Consider the following 10,325-nt stretch of genomic DNA (forward strand, 5'->3'; position numbering starts at 1 on the left):
CTCCCTGTCTCCAAATGCATGAGCAACAACCCCTTCCCTGTTGATTTCGTTGTTCGCTTCTAGTTGCACCTGACGTCGTCCAATCCTTTTGATCGTCCAAAGCTTCGAGCACAAGTTAAACATGAAAGTTAAATAAGGACGATTTTTTTTTCGCAAACACCGCTCGTAGGCCGAGAAAGCGGCGTAGTTTATTGCCCCGTTCTTATATTTAATTACACGAGCAACCGCAGTCCAGTCACTGTTGGCGATTTATTTACGTCCGTTTGAAACAAGAAATTTAAAAGTGGTGTTATAGGGTCCTCGCCTGAAAGGTAGGAAATATTGGACCCACTCGGGCAGATATATCCTAGAATTCATTCCAGTACGTTGGGCAACATTAAGGGTTGCGTCATACGGCACTGGGTACAGCTGTAACTTCTCTCCCTGTCAAAAGTTTTGAGAATTTAGTTGTTCATACGTTATATGTCTAACTATGTAATACAGCCAGCCCTGGATGTGTCGAATTAGCTTAATACAGGCCATGAGTGTGCTGATAAAACGTGCGCAATGAGAAAAATTCCGGAAGTGCTTTGACATTGTTAGAAAGTGTTTGAAAGCAGATTCACATTAAAATCTCTGAAGCCCAGTGTAGATGCTACCCACCTGTTCACTTCACATAAATCAAAGACGTGGTATTTAATTTGATATGATTATTTACAATTCTGGTGGCGCCCGGCTAAAAATAGCAGGGAAAATTTCCAGGAATGCGTAATGCATATATTAAAGATGCCCAGCAAACTAAAGTGATGTGAGACGATGCAGGAGCTATTATATTTCCAAGCCGACGACTTCCGCGCAGTCTTGCCGCGGGAGGCGCAGCATTGTGGCGCGCTCCAGGATGTCTCGCTCTTCTGCTGGTTGTCCTTCGCCCGCACACCGCACCATGGTGTACAGACAAGCATCGAAGGCCAGCTTCCTCCGTTGCCTCGGAGCCCAGGGGCTGGCGAGAAAACACAATGAGAACGTGGCCCGGTGGCAGGTCGTTAAATTTCCGTTTGTCAGACTCAACCTAACGTACGAGCCTAACGTATCCTAGCATCGTTCATGACTATATAACACAATTACCTACCCGGCGTATTCCTTAGCCGACTTCCAAATAGCAATGCCAAGAACTCTGGTGCCCCAGGGATGTAACTCATCACTGTGTGCATGAGCATAAATAAATCCGTCATCTCCGTTTTGCCCCGTGGTTCAAGTGCGGGTGCCGTTGTTACAACGCATTTGCCATCGTAGTTAATTAAAATCATCATATGTATATCAAATGCATGACCAGACGCCTCCCATAGCATGTTGGGAACATCTCATAGAAGTTTGAGAGCTAAAAATGAATTTTTGAGAAAACGTTTTGGCTGGCGAACTAGGGGCACATTTTAAACAGATTTTCCCTGTCGGGAGGAAATGGTTGAGGTTTCAGATGCGTCATCCGGTCATTGCTCAGGTTGCAGTTGTCGAGATACGTATATGTACAAGGGAGTTTCCTTTCGTCTTTATAGTTGCAATCTTGTGAGCCTGCACTCGCCTTCATTCAGGGGATCTTGTTAAAATTCCTGCCATCAGTCTACCTTTTTTTCATTACTTTACATCCCCGGCTCGACAGCCATTATTTTGCTGAGGTAGTTACGATAGTTACAATAGTCGTCGTATAGCGTCGCACTGCGTATCAACACTTCATCAACGAGCTCACGAAGTCTATGAGAATGCTACAAGTAAGAAGGTAGCCAAGACCTCCCATATCGGCTGATAGCTTATTTATACTCCTCTCGTATATATTATTGCAGTCACTAGAGTTGCAAAAACGAAGCTATATTGCCTACCAACGGCGCAAGCCGCCAGTGGAGACTGCTGAAACAAGGAAGTCATTTAAGGCAGATAATTGCGCTATAGTTGGTATGGAAAGAAAGAAGTAAAAGCGCAGCTATTGTCATATCATCTAAACGCCGTCATATAATTAGGTAATTATTTTTCATTTACAACGCATATCTCCAGTACAAAATGGAGAGAAGAAAAAAAACACAGATAAGGCCTCTGAGGGGAACCTCGCCACGCGCTTTGTTGAATGCACGACCACGGTGGTTTAGACGATCCCGCAGTTATGTAGCCGGTGCTATACGCCTCGAGTTTCGCGATCGCTGCGCCGCCTGCCGCCGCTTCTCCGCGGCGTTGACGGGATTTGCGCTGCGTGACTGATAGGGGCTCGTGCAGTGTTTCAGTTCTATTTCGCTTCTTTTCGCCTTTCCGTGCCCTAAAAAAAACTTGTTATGGTGACGACTATAGGCAAAGAGTACGTTTAGGTCACTTAAAAAGCAGCTGCGTCTTCGCATAGTACGCGATCGCCTGCAAGAGCTACCCGGGGACGCGGTTCTGCGCGCTTTGTCACCGCTCATCCGGGCGTCGGCGACGGCAGCAACATATCACCCATGTCACCTCCAAAACATCAGGCACAAATGAATTCTACTGACGCCTAATTTATACCTGATACTGGCACAATGAGAGGTTGGCTTCATTTTGCAGCGCGGACAACGAATGCGGCTTCGTTTCGCATATATACGCCGCAGAAAAATATGTTTCGGGGATGTGATTACCCAATCCCGGACAATAACTTATGCCTTTTATAAGAATATGAACTATGCGAAAATGTAAAGTATATTCCAAGCCTGTGCGTCGTTAAATATGTGCCCACACACGCGATATAGCAAGAACCAAGGAAATGAAACCACGGAAAAATAAATGCTGTGCCAATGCGGAATTTAGAAACATATTAGCTCGAACAGAAATGAAAAAAAAAAAACAAAAGAAACAGTGGAGCTTCTGGCATGCTAAAGACATTCGTCTAAACTTAAGCCAGGTAGGTTTCACTAGACCAACTGTACGCGAAATGCACTGCTATTTCGCGAGACATCGGGGGGGGGGAGGGGGGGGGGGGGGGTAAGAGGGACGCCGTGTACAAATGCGGAGCGGAATCAAGCAATGAACGTTTTAGTAATCCCACACATAAATCTCGCGTTCACTTTCCTTTTGTTTTTCTACTTCAACGAAGAGCTGATCGTACGGTGGACGCATTTTTGGAAGTATACAGGGTAGGCTGTACAACAAGCGATGAAAGGTGTTGTTGGAAGAGTGTGGCATGTGATAAGGCCCTCTGATTTCAGTTTCTGGTTTATTCTGCAGGATCCCTGTGCCATATGACGATATTTCGAAGAAGCATTTAGTCGCGGACGTGGATTATATTGTAAGCCCGTCTCCGCGCTGCTCGCAGAGGGTATATGTAGCAGATGAAGGTCTGCGGGCGCTCACCTCACGACAAGACGACTCTGTCGTGTACTGATCCCCGAGTATAATTATGCATTGTCCATCGTACTTTTGTTGAATATTCCCGAAATTAACACAGACTGGCTTGTAAATGGTGGTGATCAATATCTGAGGTATAATATTGGCAAACGTAACTGGTGTGCTGTCAGGTATGAGTGCTCCGCTGATTATGTAAAGGCACAAAACCGATTTAAATAGTAGTGTATAGCCGTAGCATAAACATCTGAGGAACCGGTGGTTACGAAGACACGGCTAGTAAATTCATGTCAGTGTAACTACAATCGGCTCCATCATACGCCGGTTCCGCGACGCTGGCCTGTGACACACACCTGGCGCTTATACAGACAGAAAATGCCACACTAAGATCGCGTCGGAAACATTTACACTCTCGTAAACACACCCCATTTGCGAACAGAGTGACTGCTCCACACAAACATGGATTTCAAACGCCCACAAACGGTAAATCTCAGTCGTGAACGTGCCGCAAAAGCAGCGGCGGCACTGGGGAGCGGGGCGCGGACTCCCGCGCCTGCTTTCGAAACGGGCCGCTAGGGGGATTTCAGTGGCGCCCCTACAGGCCGCGCTCGAGGCGTATAGGCTATCGTGTCGGCCGAATTCTAGATTGCGGGGCGTTGGAGGAAGGTAGGCACCTAGCCGACCAAACAATTATCCGACGTGCCCTTGTTGGTCGAACTCCGATAAAGGTACGTGTGCATGATAGTCTTCATAGCCTTCCAATTCTTTCAAGCTTTTACAAATGGAAAAGCAGCGGGCGTTGCTTTGGCAGCCCTTCATTGATACTTCCAAACGAGGAACTTGAATATCTGCGCAGGAGCCGTGCGGTCAACATTGAATAATACAGGGGCATGTTTCCAATGCGCAAGCGTTGAGTGAGTGCTTCCAGGCAACATATTTGTAGGGGAATCCAGTTGATGTTGAGCCCGGTTCCACGTTTCTTCTTCGCGTCTGTGTGTTTCTACACTAGTGGTTATCTCCTAGTATTCGAATCCCAAACGTCTTGCAGCCGGTCATGGCGAAGACGTTCCCAGAAAAGAAGGGAGAAATGCCGAATACCAATAGTCGTCGTGTTGCCTCATTTGTCAATTTAACCTAATGACTTAAAGCTCTGTTGATAATAGCAGTTAATTTGTTTTTTTTACATATATCTGTTAGGACACCCCTAATAGCTGCTACCGCAACCACTCGCTTCTAGAGACCGCTCCATTAAACTTTATAAGAATCACGCCAATCGAATAAGGCGAAGTGATGATAGTCAGCATAGTTGAAAAAGACGTTTGCCATCTCCGATAATTTTAACAACTTATTTAATATAGAGCAATTGAGCCACATCTCCGAGCCCTACGAGCCGACGTTCTTTTCTGGCTTTCGTTTGTGAAGTTGGGCTCGAAATCACGCTTCTTGAAAACTCCTTAGTTAATAATTCATGATTATTTATTATGAGGTTTAATGCTCCGACGCTACACAGACGATGAGGTGCGCCGTAGTGGGGGGCTCCGGATAATTTCAACCACCTAGGGATCTTTAAAGTGCGCCGAAATCTCAAACAGACGGGCGTATTCGCTTATCGCCTCCATCAGAAAAGCGGCCGGCGCGGCCGGCAATCGAACCCGCGTCCTAACTCGTTGGATACAGGTGTCCCGCGATACACTTCTCCCATAAGCAGAAAAAAAATTTACACCATCTTCCCGCGAGGGGAACCAGGGGGTAGGTGCGACGCATCAGGGGTTGCCGTTGCGTTTCCGTTATGTTAGCGATGTCAGCGTGTGGATTGCTGTTGTTGTGCATCCTATTTACGCAGCATGTTCACCCCCGATGCGTCGCATCTACCCCATGGTTCCCCTCGCGGGAAGATGGTGTAAATTTTTTAACCGAGCGCAAGCTGCGCGCTAACGCACAGCTGGCACGGCGACGGGAGCGAGCGCAGCCGAGTGCAAGCTGCGCGCTGACCGCGCTGACGCACAGATGGCGCTGCAGTGAGAGCGGCGGAGCGCGCAGCTGCCGCGGGGAGGGGAATGGGGGAGGGATGCGGACTACGCCGCGACAACGTGCGACAAGGCGAGTAAAAGAGATGCGTTGCATCTAAAAATAAAACACGCAAGGCCCGCCTTTGGTCCCTCTCTGGGCTAGGAAGCTTTGTAGATCGACATAGACCGGCTTGCTGCCTTGGGCAGCACCGCCCTTTAAAATTAAGCCTTCTGATTGCACAAAATCCTAGTTTCTTCAAAAGCTTCAGAACATAGGTATAACTCAAATATTGATGCAGTGGGCGGGCACCCTGTTGATTGACGTGCGTCCTGCCCACTTCTTGGTGCCACGAATACAAATGATGCCCACCTGTGTGCGCGTAGCGGTCCTTCTGCTCGTGCTGCAGCGAAGCGGCGTCTGGCCGTCCGCCTCTAGCGCCGCTCCTTGACGGTGGCCCATCTCGTCGGTGGGACGGTGGCCACGACGCGCTGGGGAGTAAAAATAAAATGAGAAGGGAACACGAGTAAATACGCTCGATAAGCACGGACAACAGCACGGGCTGCAATTATACGCAAATAAAAGTAAAAAAGAAGACTTTACAATTGATAGTCGCCGAAATAACTATTATATGTCCTGAATAGCCGGCATTAAACGGCAGTTGAAGCATGGCCGAATGGATCCGCTTAGGAACAACAACTAGAGAATGTACTTGAATAAGTACCTTGTTGACTTCTACAAATCTGCTGAGATAAATTGATTTGGTGGGTGGTTGTGATGCCGAATCCTGAGTTAAATGCAAGGGGAAGAGCTCTACAGAAAACAAAGTTCTATAAATACAGGAGTGATTGCTATGAACTGGCCCACTAACTTGTCCACACTGCTATGATGGGAAGTGCGCTTCACAACTACTTAAGAATGGGCAATCCAGATTTCTAACAAAGTACGGAAGCGTTCGTGAGGAAGCTTACCGTGGGCGGGTGCACTGCGCCAGAATATTGCCGAGCAGCAGCAGCTTGCGCGGGGAACAGCAGCAGGGCAAGCCTGCAGAAGCGGCGGGCCAACTGTCCCTCGGAGGCCTTCAAGACAAGCAAGGACGGCACTTGGCCAGTGTTCTTTTACGATCGTTGTTCTATCATTGGAGACAATGTCGCTGAAGGATGGCATGTTGCACGTGGTGTTCCTGTGCCCGCGGAAGATTAAGATTTCTCAATCTAAAAATGTATAACACAACACAAAACTTTGGAAGCTGGCGCATTGGCAGACCAAATTATCATTGTGATAGGGGTAATAGGGATTGTTTGGGCTTAAAAATTGCCCAACGGTCGCATTTTGCCATGTGAGATTTCACACACACACACACACACACACACACACACACACACACACACACACACACACACACACACACACACACACACACACACACACACACACACACACACACACACACACACACACACACACACACACACACACACACACACACACACACACACACACACACACACACACACACACACACACACACACACACACACACACACACACACACACACACACACACACACACACACACACACACACACACACACACACACACACACACACACACACACACACACACACACACACACACACACACACACACACACACACACACACACACACACACACACACACACACACACACACACACACACACACACACACACACACACACACACACACACACACACACACACACACACACACACACACACACACACACACACACACACACACACACACACACACACACACACACACACACACACACACACACACACACACACACACACACACACACACACACACACACACACACACACACACACACACACACACACACACACACACACACACACACACACACACACACACACACACACACACACACACACACACACACACACACACACACACACACACACACACACACACACACACACACACACACACACACACACACACACACACACACACACACACACACACACACACACACACACACACACACACACACACACACACACACACACACACACACACACACACACACACACACACACACACACACACACACACACACACACACACACACACACACACACACACACACACACACACACACACACACACACACACACACACACACACACACACACACACACACACACACACACACACACACACACACACACACACACACACACACACACACACACACACACACACACACACACACACACACACACACACACACACACACACACACACACACACACACACACACACACACACACACACACACACACACACACACACACACACACACACACACACACACACACACACACACACACACACACACACACACACACACACACACACACACACACACACACACACACACACACACACACACACACACACACACACACACACACACACACACACACACACACACACACACACACACACACACACACACACACACACACACACACACACACACACACACACACACACACACACACACACACACACACACACACACACACACACACACACACACACACACACACACACACACACACACACACACACACACACACACACACACACACACACACACACACACACACACACACACACACACACACACACACACACACACACACACACACACACACACACACACACACACACACTAACACACACACGCACGCACGCACGCACACACACACACACACACGCACACGCACACGCACGCACACAGCACGCACGCACACGCACACGCACACTTTCTTCTGCACAATCTTCTGCACAGTATATAAAGCGCGTTTTGCTTCCAACGTCCATTGAGGTAACTTTTTGTATCTCTCACCAAGGATAGCATTGCTCCAACTAAAACCGCTTATCTCGGCTACTTGAAATCGCTGAAGGTCGTGTTCGTGCTCTCTGGTGTCAAAATAAATGCATCAAGCAGCCCGCGTGTTGATTTTGCACTATTTACTTTTGCCTGCAGTTCTGCTTTGGTTATATAGTTCGTGGTCTTAATTCCTTACCTCTCGACATCGCAGCGCAGACTTCCTCGCAGAGCGTCACGCGATGACGGGAACGCCGTTGCCGGGCCAAGCTATGTCGGGCTGCACGATCAACGTCCGCGGGTAGCGCGAACACCCCTGGGCCTCTTATCGGCCTTGTTCTGTCAACCACAGGTCTCCCGACGCAGCTTTCAGCGAGAGCCCCATTCGTGGCCCGCTGTGCTAGCTAGAGATAAAAAAAAAAGAATGCCCTTGTCAAAGACGCCTGTTTGGATACCCTTTAGCAGCATGCGGTCGAAACGCTCACTCGCTCGAGGAGCCTATAGGACAGCGTACGAAGCTGCACTGCGGGCAGAGGAAATAAACTGCAAGTGAGCGGACGCGTTTCCGAGGGATTTTCAGCGTTCCAACTAACGAGACAGCGCGTGTGGGAAGAAGTGTCTGGCGTAAGGCCTAGCCCTTATACGTGGTGCAAGCTGTGAACGCACTATACTCAAGGGCGGCACTTTCTACCTACTTGTTAATAGCGTGCAAACGGAACGCTTACTTGCTCAGCAACCTCCCTTCAGCTGTGGAGGCTTCACCATGGGTGTAAAGAAAATCGGCAGTCTGAAGCAGAGCCGTCGGTCAGGGCCACCCGCGGGGTACAGTGTTCCGAATAACGAGGCAGCGCATGCTGGGACCACGAGACGCTGCGCGCCCTGACACCGCGATAACCGTTATGGTGATGATGATGGTGTGGTCGAGGCAACTGATGAAGAACTGCGAATAAAGAAAACGATAAACGACGTGTTTCTTAGTGGGCTGCGCCCTGCTGGTGGTCGGATGCAGACGAGGGAGAAACAAGTCACCCCCTCTTACCCACAGCGCCTGTGGACTTGAGTTTAGAGTTTAGTTTTTTTTAAGCAAGCTCGCGCCTTAAAGAGCTCAGTAAAACGTTTGTCTCACAGTCTCACAAGGCTAATAAACTTACAGTTCACAGTAATACGATGAACGGTCTAATTTCCCCCGGAGGGTAGGTATTTTATCTTAATCGGATTCTGCAGTGCTTTTTCATAGAAGTTTCAAACCGCCTGAAATGCTTTCAGAACGTCGCCAGCAAGTGCATCTAATATATAGCTTAGGTGGCCATATGGTACTCCAGGCGAGTATTACTGCTTTGTGTCCGTCCATCAGATAACTTCAAAACTTACTCAAAATATTTTTATGTCTTTGAAGCACTACTGGCTGCGTTTGCCCAGGACATCTTGCACCGAAGACGTACACCACGCAAGCGAACGGCTCAAGCATCCTCCCGTTGCTCGAACTAAACGCCCATGTCTCCTCCTCGCACTCGGTCTGGACATTGTGATGGATACAGCTATTTGCGTGGATTTTTGTTTTGAGTCAACAAAAGCAGCGCCCTCTGTCCGCGCTCCAACAATGTGGGCGGTTACTTTTCTTCCTCACCACGGTGGCGGTAGTCGTCCACGGCGGAGCACAATCACGAGGCTCCGCGTGTCTGCGAAGCCCGAGGCGTTCATGTGTGCGTTCGTTTGTTTCTTTGATTGTTTGCGTGCTTGCTTGCTTACTAGCTTGTAGGCGGCTGCTGATGAAGAATCTGTCCGCTTGAGCATGAAACGGCGTCCTCCGGAACAGAAGCAGGAGAGAAATGCGTTTTTTAGCGTAAAACATTAGGCGTAATATTTTCTGACACTTTACTTTGGGATATGCAATGCGATCACGTTATACACAAATTATCGCGAGTCGTGGGTTTGCTGTACCGTAATCGTGATGTACTTCCAGTTCGAATCAGACTTATTATATACCATTCCCTATTTCTTTCTCATGTACAGTACTGTTTTTTAGTGTGGGGCATGACAACACAAACAAATATTGCAAGGTTGACTAGGATGCAAAATAAAA

The 10,325-nt window shown here is 48.4% G+C and overlaps 1 long non-coding RNA gene across 1 annotated transcript; it reads right to left on the reverse strand.

Annotated features, from left to right (window-relative positions):
* Positions 1-620: 620 nt before the first annotated feature.
* On the reverse strand, positions 621-9,148 carry LOC144171437 (uncharacterized). Its single transcript, XR_013322958.1, has 5 exons — positions 8,968-9,148; positions 8,442-8,646; positions 6,303-6,410; positions 5,704-5,822; positions 621-979 (listed from the first exon to the last, which is right to left on the reverse strand). It is a non-coding gene; the product is annotated as an uncharacterized LOC144171437 (long non-coding RNA).
* Positions 9,149-10,325: the final 1,177 nt, after the last annotated feature.

The sequence above is a fragment of the Haemaphysalis longicornis genome, unplaced genomic scaffold (assembly GCF_048455015.1).
Source record: "Haemaphysalis longicornis isolate Haplotype H1 unplaced genomic scaffold, Haemaphysalis longicornis Haplotype H1 scaffold_1, whole genome shotgun sequence".
In the NCBI taxonomy this organism is placed as follows: Eukaryota; Metazoa; Arthropoda; class Arachnida; order Ixodida; family Ixodidae; genus Haemaphysalis; species Haemaphysalis longicornis.